Consider the following 9,601-nt stretch of genomic DNA (forward strand, 5'->3'; position numbering starts at 1 on the left):
TCACCTCCCACAAAATATCTCTCTCCAAGTATTCTCGTGCCCTCACTGGCATATACTTTGATAATTAGCAATAGTAACTGACATATTCTTAAGAACAAGTTTATCTAGTATTACTTATATAACACAATGAGAAAAAAAATATATAATATCACATTCAAGATTTTAAATTACAAATTCTGAAAAACATTTTTTTCACCATTATACTAAAATGAAAATATGGAGAAAAATATAAATGTACTTATTACATAAGAAAATACAAAATAATAAACATATAAGATTGATTGATGAATACACTTATTGAAGTTTTTAGGCAAGGGAATTCTTGTGGTAGGAGCAGATGAGCACCCCAGTACTGACTGCTGCAGGAAGCTTTGAATTGCTTAATAGGATCCAACCATCCCCACACTGTGTCCCATGGTTTCTAGTTCTGACTGCTCCAATGTTCCCTGCTAGAATAGAAAGACATTCAATGAACCTCAGTTAAAGTCTGTACACTCCACCTTTATATGCATTTTCTCTACAACTATAGCTTACTGAATCCCAGTGAGTAGTATTGAACATTTTACATAGATGAGAGGGCTAGTTAAATTAATTTTAAATTTAATGTAAAAAGTTGGAAAGAAATTAAATTATACACACCAGTTCTTTTTTGTATAGATGGTAATTATTTTATTTTTCCTAATTAATTAGTTTTACATGGTAGGAAAAGGCATTTTGACACATTGTAAATATTTGGAGCACAACTTCTCATCCTCTGGCTGTACATGAGGCAGAGTCATGTGTGGTGCAATCACACGTGTATATAGAATAATAATGTCCTCATTCCACTGTCTTCCCGCCCCACAATCTTCTACCCTAACTCCCCTCGGTCCAATTTAAAGTTTCTCCATTCTTTCCTAGCCATCCCACCATTACAGATCAGCATCTGTGTATCAGAGAAAACATTGGGCCTTTGGTTTTTGGAATTGGCTTATTTTCATCAGCACGATTTTCTGCACCTTCGTCCATTTACCTGCAAATGCTGTAATTTTATTCTTCTTTAATGCTGAGTAATATTCTAATTATATATACCACTTTTATTTATACATTCTGTTGAAGGGCACCTAGGTTGGTTCCATAGTTTAGCTATTGTGAATTGAGCTGCCATAAATATTGATGTGGCTGTGTCACAATTGTTTGCCTACATTGTCCTTTGGATACAAACCAAAGAGTGGGATAGCTGGGTCAAGTGGTAGTTTGTAGGAATTCTGCATTTGAGATTGAGTCTCTGATTAACTTCATGACTGTCACATGCTTGGTGGATAGGAAGTTTCTGTGCAAAGGTGCAGAATGCCTGGCTGCTGGAAAACTTCCATGTTAAAGACAAGGGATGCCTGGCCACTGTAGTAATGCTCTTCATGAGAGTTTCAATCTTGATATTAGGCACATAGATCCTGGGAATAGAAGAATTTGCTGGCTAGAAAACTACAATGTTTCATCAAGCTCCTGTGCTCCTGGAGCTGCCCACCTAATAGTACCTTCAGACAATGGACTTTCTGAAGAGCTGCACAAAGCTCCTGACGTCCCAAATTGTAACTGTAATGTAACTGCAGAATAAGTGACCTCAGTGATACTCCAAACAATAATGTGGTTATGGTACTAATGACCTAATGTAACCTACTGATATAGATAAATGTGGCCGCTTGCACAAAGAATCACTCTGTCATTCTAAATTTTCTGCAGAATCTCCATAGTGATTTCCAGAGTGTTTGCACCAATTTGCAATCCCACCTGCAATGTATGAGTGTACCTTTTTACCCACCTCCTCGCCAATGCTTATTTGTATTCTTGATAATTTCCATTCTGATTGGAGTTTTAATTTATATTTCTCTAATTGCTACAGATGTTGAACATTTTTCACATATTTGTTGATCAATTGCATTTCCTCTTCTGTGCAGTGTCTGTTCAGTTATTCAGCCCATTTGTTGATTGGATTATTTGTGGGTTTTTTTTTCCTCTCATTTTTTTGAGTTAAGGTTTTTAAGTTCTTTATATATCCTGGAGATTAGCGCTGTACCTGAGTTGCATGTGGTAAAGATTTTCTCTCGTTACATAGGATGTCTCTTCATGTTATTATTTGTTTCTTTTATGAGAAAAATCTTTTTAGTTTTACTCCATTCCAAAAGTTGGCCCAAATTTTTATCATGTCAGCTTAGCACTGGACTTCCTTAACAAGACTCCTAAAGCTCAAGAAGGAAAATCAAGAATCAACAAGTGGCATGGATTCAAATTAAGAAGCAAACACTTGTTCTATTGAAAGGTGCCCCTCTTGATGAAAGCTGTTGGATATATAACACCTGTTTTAAGATGTTTTATATCATAATATCTAGTAGCAATAGATACAAAAAAAGGAAACATGGATATTAGAATTTGTGATATCTCAAATCTTGTATCAAATAACACAAAACCCTGCAGGTGCATGAGAATGGTATAAAATTTCTGCAGAATTTAGCAAAAACATTTTCTTTGTATATTAGTCATGAACAAAGAAATAGATTTTTTTATAGTAATATAAATTATGTGAAAGATATGTATTGGAAAGAGAGCTCTTCTGAAATATTAACCCTACCCATTAAGGAAACAATATTTAAGAGTACTTGTTAGATCCTTTATTGTGATTGTGTTTTTTCAGTGCTTTATAGAATCAAAACTTCAGAAGACAAAAGACTTAGAGCAACACGTAGTTAGAAATTTGATGTGAGTCTAGCAACCACCAAGAAAATGTAGTAACTTATTCTACAGTGTGTTTCATGGTAATATTCATGACTGAGACTATTATGCCAGAACATTCAAACTTTTCTAAGTTTTAAAAAGATTTTAGAATATTTATATTAATACCAGAGATATATTGCATTATAATAAAGCAGTAGTTTATAGTAGTAGAGTTAAAAACTAAATTGGATCAGAGATTTGAAAAGATTATTTAAGAAACTAGGGCCAAGGAAGGTGTAATTGTAATGGATACCAGCACCTAAAGAGATGCTAAGCATTTCACACAGAGACATCAGGAAAGTGGCTAAATCTAAGGAATTTTTTGTTGTTGTTCTTGCAGTACTGGGGATTGAACTGAGGATCATTCAACCACTGAGGCATATCCCCAGCCCTATTTTGTATTTTAGTTAGGGACAGGGCCTCACTGAGTTTCTAAGTGCCTAGCTATTGCTGAGACTGGCTTTGAACTCACAATTCTCCTGCCTCAGCCTCAGGAGCTGTTGGGATGATATGCATGCACCACAGTGCCTAGCTGTTTTTTTGTTTTTGTTCAGGTATTTTTGTCACAGCAATGCAAAGCTCACCGAAACAGGTTCTAAACATAAGCATAGAGAATGTAGAGTGTTTACCAGAGAAGTCAAATGTGACAAAATATAAGGTAACAAAACAAATCAGTCAAATTATACTAGAGAATTAAAAAAAATATGTCCACAAATAGATATGTTGATTAAAATATTTCTGGCATATGTAAATAATGGTTTTTCTTTCATCTTTCAGAAATGATCAAATGATACATGCTATAAAGTGGACTAATTTCAATGATGTTATGCTCACTTTAGCTAGAATACACTTCATATACTGAGTGACTTTATTTATATGAAATTTTACAAATATATAAATTCAAAGATACAAAATACATTTAGTTTCCAGTGACTGCAATTAGGGATAATATTCACAATGTATGTAATGGGTTAGTTGGTCATTTTGAAGTAAAAATTATTTTGGAAAAGATGTAGCTGGAAAATGTACAAATATGAAGTGTGGTAACTCACACTGATGTGAGAACGATAAACTGTTACAAAGGTTAATTTTAAATCATGTGTATTTCATCTTAATGATAAGAAACTTTTGTTGCTGAACTGGAGGTAGTTTTAGATGTTTCCCTCTTACAGGTTGGTAATGAGTGAGAGCTGCCCACAACACTTAATGTTAACTAATCCATACAAATACCTACTTGTAACTGACACTGAGGTGAAGAAGGGCAGAGATGAAAACACACCCAATGAGCACCATCATTCTTTCCCCAGGGTCATTGGTTTCTCAATAACGACTAGAGTCAATGCCCAGCAGAGGAGTTCCCATGTGTCATCCACTGTCCATACTGGCATGTGGCCAGGTCCTCTCTCCTGGGCTCTGCAGGTCCACTGTCTGGTGGTGGGCTCAGGCCTCCTGATGGCCCTGCAGCCTGAGCTCTGGGCTCCCAGGGGCCCTGCTCCCATTGGCCCAGTACCATGCTCACAAAAAGCAGTAGTGACTGAGCTCCCCACAACTCATAAGGCACTGGGCTGACTGGACAGATCCACCCTGGCTGAAGACACAGTGGATGGGAGAAGCCAAGGAGAGATTCGGTACTGCAACATCATGGAGAACAGGTGACACTCAGGAGTGAGTACTTGGCATTTGGAGTCCAAATGCATCTAAGATTCATCATAATTCTGCTATGCAAATTGCAATTTCATCCAAAGAGTCAGGTAGCCCAAGAAAAGTTTCGTGAATTCTGAGAAGAACACAGGAAGCAGAGAGAGTCCTTATAACTGCATTATGATGTTCGCCGTGATTGCAACCACTGCAATAGGAACATAGGGAACCTGGGGACATCTGCATGGTATATGGAAGTAAAGTGTGTAATAGTTCTTTGTGTTGCTTCTTGTTGGTTTGAAATTCTTTTCTTCAGATTACTTTAACTATTAGTACACTTGGATAATGCGCAAAGTAGTCTGCACAGAAATTCAATAGAAGACTAATAAAAATATTCACATTAAGACAACAAGAATAAAATGCAAAACATGGTAAAGGATAGATAGATAGATAGGAATGATTTTATATATCTGATACACATGCACCTAAGTCAATAACTATGGGAATTATATTTAATGTGGTAGGCAATATTCTTTGAAATATTTTGAACATTAATCATATTTCTTTTGTTCACAAAAACATGTTTTCAATTATTTATTGTTTGTTTGTTTGGTGTCAGGGATTGAACCCAGGGCTGCTTAATCATTGAGCAACTTCCAAGCCCTTTTGAACATTTATTCTGAGACAGGGTCTTGACAAGTTGCTGAGGCTAGCTTGGAATTTGAAATTTTTCTGTCTCAGCCTCCTGAGCTCCTGGGGTTATAGGCATGCACAACTATGCCCAAGTTTTCAATTGTATTCTTAAGTTTTTATACTAAATATATGTTATGTATGACTATGAGGATGTGTGTATCCAGTGGAATAAATATAAAAATAATGTTGTACAACATTTGGAAGCATATTTTTATTTTCAGAATATATGTGCCTCAGCATTTTTAATGGCTTATAAGAACACTAATAATAATTCCTAATAGGGAAGATATAATTTAGAAAATAATTTATTCTTGTGTCTTCAAAACCAAGTAATATTTGCAGTTTTGAAGTGCTCTATTCATTATGTATTTCATTATTTGAAACACTATCAAGAGAAATTAAAAAGAGAAAATTCTCAGCTTTTACCAGTTATAGAGAAAGCATGTGGGCAGTCCCTCTTCATGATCCTGGAGGTAAAATATGCTAGTTCTCCTAACAAACATTGTGCTGACTCTCACTTTTACCAATGCTTTCTGTTATTTATACCTTCATCTTATTGTCTTTATGAGAGAATCCTCTATAAGCATCTTTACCCCTTAAATGAGAATGTAGAATTGAATCACACCAAAATATTAAGGCCAATCTATGCAATCTAAGCCATACTTTTATTTTAAAAATCCAGGTTCAAAAAAGTCATCCTATCTTAAGAATCTACTGAAATTATTTGAGGCTCTCTGTAAAAATTAGGCAGTGCTTTGTACATTTATTTATTGTATTTATACATGACTTTGGATTGGGGCTCCAAAAATGGAAGTTTTTGAAGACTGATACATGAAAAAAGAAATTCAAATTCTGAAGAATTTTTGAAACCATAGCAAAATCACACAAAGGAGGGCATCAAGTAACTAATGTAACTCAAACTGGTTTGTGGAGAATTTGCTAAGTTCTATTGGAGAAGGAAAGGCAGTATTTGGCTTAGTGTAAAAAACAATAATAAAGAAAGAAAATGTCTCTGTAGTCCTATGCACCTTCTAGATTTGCACCCATCTTGACGTCCCATCTGTATATTACAGGATGTCCTGAGGTGATCAACAGGAGCTCCTGTAGCTCCTGGAATCCAGGTTAAAGGATAAAAAGTCTGGCAGATTTCCTTATTAGTCTCATCATATATCACATTCAGAAGTTTTCATATTAATTTGAATTTTTATATATGTATCATTTTCTTTTTTCCTTCACAGTACTGAAATAATGTTTTTTAAAAAACAATCTTTTACTAAAACTCAGTATCTGCAGCAGATTTTGCCGTATTATAAATCCTTAGTAAATATTTGTCAAGATTGCCTGCTTTGAAAAAAATCTTTCTTTCTGTACAGAAGTGGGGATATGTTATCTCAAATTGACACACACTGTATGTCTTAAAGAAGTGAAGAATGGGCACCACTGATTTAGACAGTACTCACTTGTAAATTAGTGGAATAAAGAATCTTAGTTCATGTTAGCAGTTAGTCAGTTGTACTACATTGCATTTTTTATTAACTACTATGCACGAAGTCACTTACTTGCTACTAAGAGAATAAATAGATGAATGATACAACGTTCAAAAATCAAGGAATTTATACCAGTGACTAGTACTTATAGATCTACTAAAAAGTAAAATAACATGTTGACTTCTAACACTAACAGAAATGTATAAAAAAAAATTAGAGGCTAAGAAAGGGATTTGGAGAAAAGTTGCATTTCAGCCTCTTTAAAGAGCAGTATATAGTAATGGGGAAAACTAAATTAATTATGTCTTGGTAGAAAAGAGGCTCGGCCACCAAGATCCAGGATATGCTGTGAACAAGGAGGTCACTGAAGTTTGAGTTTAATTTTGTGTCAGGGAGGAATGGGGGATGAGGCTAGCAAAAGATTGCAGTAGATTAAGTAGGATCCCTTTAACTTCACCAACACTATGAAATTAACAGTAAAGTTCATGAGTCTGGCCACCCATCAATGACCTTGGGGGACACACACATTTTCAGAGCAGCCCAGGCAGGCTAAGCAGGAAAGTCTCTTTTCCAAGGGTGAGTGTGGTTAACCTGGCAAGGTGCTGAGATGGACTCAGGTTGCAGAGGGCTGAGGAGATAATGATTTTGGTGACAAAGGATGGAACCAGTATGAGGTGATGCATGAGTGTTATAACTATCAGTAAAACATTCCTTTTAGGGTATGCAGTCAGTAACTTTCTGTACACTTATGATAACTTTAAGAAGACTGGTATATAAGGGGAGGTGTCAAAAAGAAAAGGAACAATTATTATGTAGACAAATGAATCTTCAACTTCATGGTGCTGAGCAATTAGTAAAAATATATTAAGGTAAAAGTAGAAGTTTTGTAGAATGTCAGTCTCTAAAGACCTTACACTGATCTGCTGGAGAAAAAACTAGCCCCTGGGGGAGCTGAAACAAGTCTGGTGAGCATGTAAGAGTTTTTTATGTTCATGATGATAAAGTCTCTGAAACCATATCTACAAAAATATTTATAAATTATAATTTGAATTATTTAGTGTGTATACAAAGGCAAAAAAGTGGTGAACTTTCATTTATGGAAGACAATGAGGTAACTAAATTACAGAGCATTAAAGAATGCACTCTCACACAGGTCTCAAACAGGAAAGAAGGTGACCAATGCTTGCTAGTACTCTGCATGGGAGTCTCAGGAGGTCAGAGGAGGCCTGATGAGGAGCTGAGGAAAAGCTCTTAATGGCACACAAAGACCCTGGGCTGCAGACCTCCACTCCTGCACTGGGAGTTGCACTATGATTAAAAGTGTTTAAAAATATCAGAGAAAAAGAGTGACCATTCCTCTGTCGGGAAAGCTAATGCAAAATACAAGAAAACAATCTGGACATAAATATGTAAAATAATTGTATTAATTATTTTTTGCTTCCTCTCTCATCCATTTATCTTCCCAGACAACTAGAATTTTCAGCAAGTGGCCAATGCCACCATGGTAACTGAATTTCTCCTCCTGGGCTCTCCTGATGGCTGGAATCTGAGTTTTCTCTATTTCACAGTATTCCAAATGACCAACCTGGGTACCTTGTTAGGCAACCTTCTCATTGTCACTGTCATCACTGTTGACCAGAACCTGCACACACCCATGCACTTCTTCCTCAGGAGCCTGTCAATTTTGGACATGTGCTTTATTTCCATCACTGTCCCCAATGCCTTTGTCAACTCTCTCACTATCAACTGGGTCATTTCAGTGACTGGTTGTGCAACACAGATCTTCTTGGTCCTTTTTTGTGCATATGTAGAGATTTTGATTCTATCATGGCCTGGGACCGCTATGTGGCTATCTGCCAGCCCCTCCAATACCCCCTCATCATGAACCCTCAGTTTTGTGTCTGCATGACCCTGGCTTCCCTTCTCAGTGGTCTGCTGTATGCAGGTGTGCACACTGGGAACACATTCTGGCTTTCTTTCTGCCAGTCAAATGTGGTACACCAGTTCTTCTGTGACATCCCCTCTGTGCTGAGGCTCTCCTCCTCTGACACAACCAGCAACATGGTCCTTCTTCTTGTCTCTGCTGTGGTCATTTGTGGTGGCTGCTTCCTTTTTATTGCCATGTCATACATTCGCATATTTGCTGCTGTGCTGAAATTTCTCACCAGAGCCCCAGGGAAGGCCTTCTCCACCTGCACCCCTCACATCCTCGTGGTGTCCGTCTTCATCAGTTCTGGCTCAGGTGTGTACCTGAGATCCTCAGCAACCTCTGACACCCTCCAGGACATGGTTCTCTCTGCCTTTTACACCATGATTCCTTCCTTCCTGAATCCTCTTATCTACAGTCTCAGAAATAAACAGGTAAAGGAAGCTGTGAGGAGAGTAATTCAAAGACAGTTATTGTCAGCGAAATAATAAAGATAACATTTCAGCTTCATGCTAATTTCATTGATCTTGGTTCTTAATTAAATACAATACTTTTCATATTTATGCTTTACAAGTTACATTGTCTACCTTTCTATTACATTATTAGAAGCTGAGTTATTTCATAGGGTATTTTTCTGTATCTTACCATATCATTTCCATGGACCTATTATACAGTGCATCTTTTAATGATTAAATATAATTCAATATATTTGCTGAAATCATTTGTGGTTATATATTTTAAAGAATCATCTCATATGTCAATTACCTATATCAAATTCTGACACCAAAGAAAACTCTAGGAGATAATTTATTCTGATATAATTTGCTCTTATTCCAAACAATTAGAACCTACTTGTAAACACTGTAATACATAATCTGTCAATTTATTTAGTTATAAAATATATAAAAAATCAAATCCTAAAGAAATTGTAGCCAAAATGTAAAGAATTTTTTTTGTATGTTCAAACAGCAACGCTTTATTCTCAAACTCTCACTGGCACTCTACACACACTTCACGGGAATCCACTCCCTCTACCAGGCTCCATGCACCAATTCTCAAAATGTAAATAATTTAACAGTAATATTTTTCTCCATCTGAACCAGGC

General features: G+C 36.3%; 1 pseudogene; it reads left to right on the plus strand.

Moving 5' to 3' along the window:
* LOC144367242 (olfactory receptor 14C36-like) overlaps positions 1-8,984 on the plus strand; it is a 48,994-nt pseudogene extending 40,010 nt beyond the window's left edge.
* Positions 8,985-9,601: the final 617 nt, after the last annotated feature.

The sequence above is a fragment of the Ictidomys tridecemlineatus genome, chromosome 1, assembly GCF_052094955.1.
Source record: "Ictidomys tridecemlineatus isolate mIctTri1 chromosome 1, mIctTri1.hap1, whole genome shotgun sequence".
Lineage (NCBI taxonomy): Eukaryota > Metazoa > Chordata > Mammalia > Rodentia > Sciuridae > Ictidomys > Ictidomys tridecemlineatus.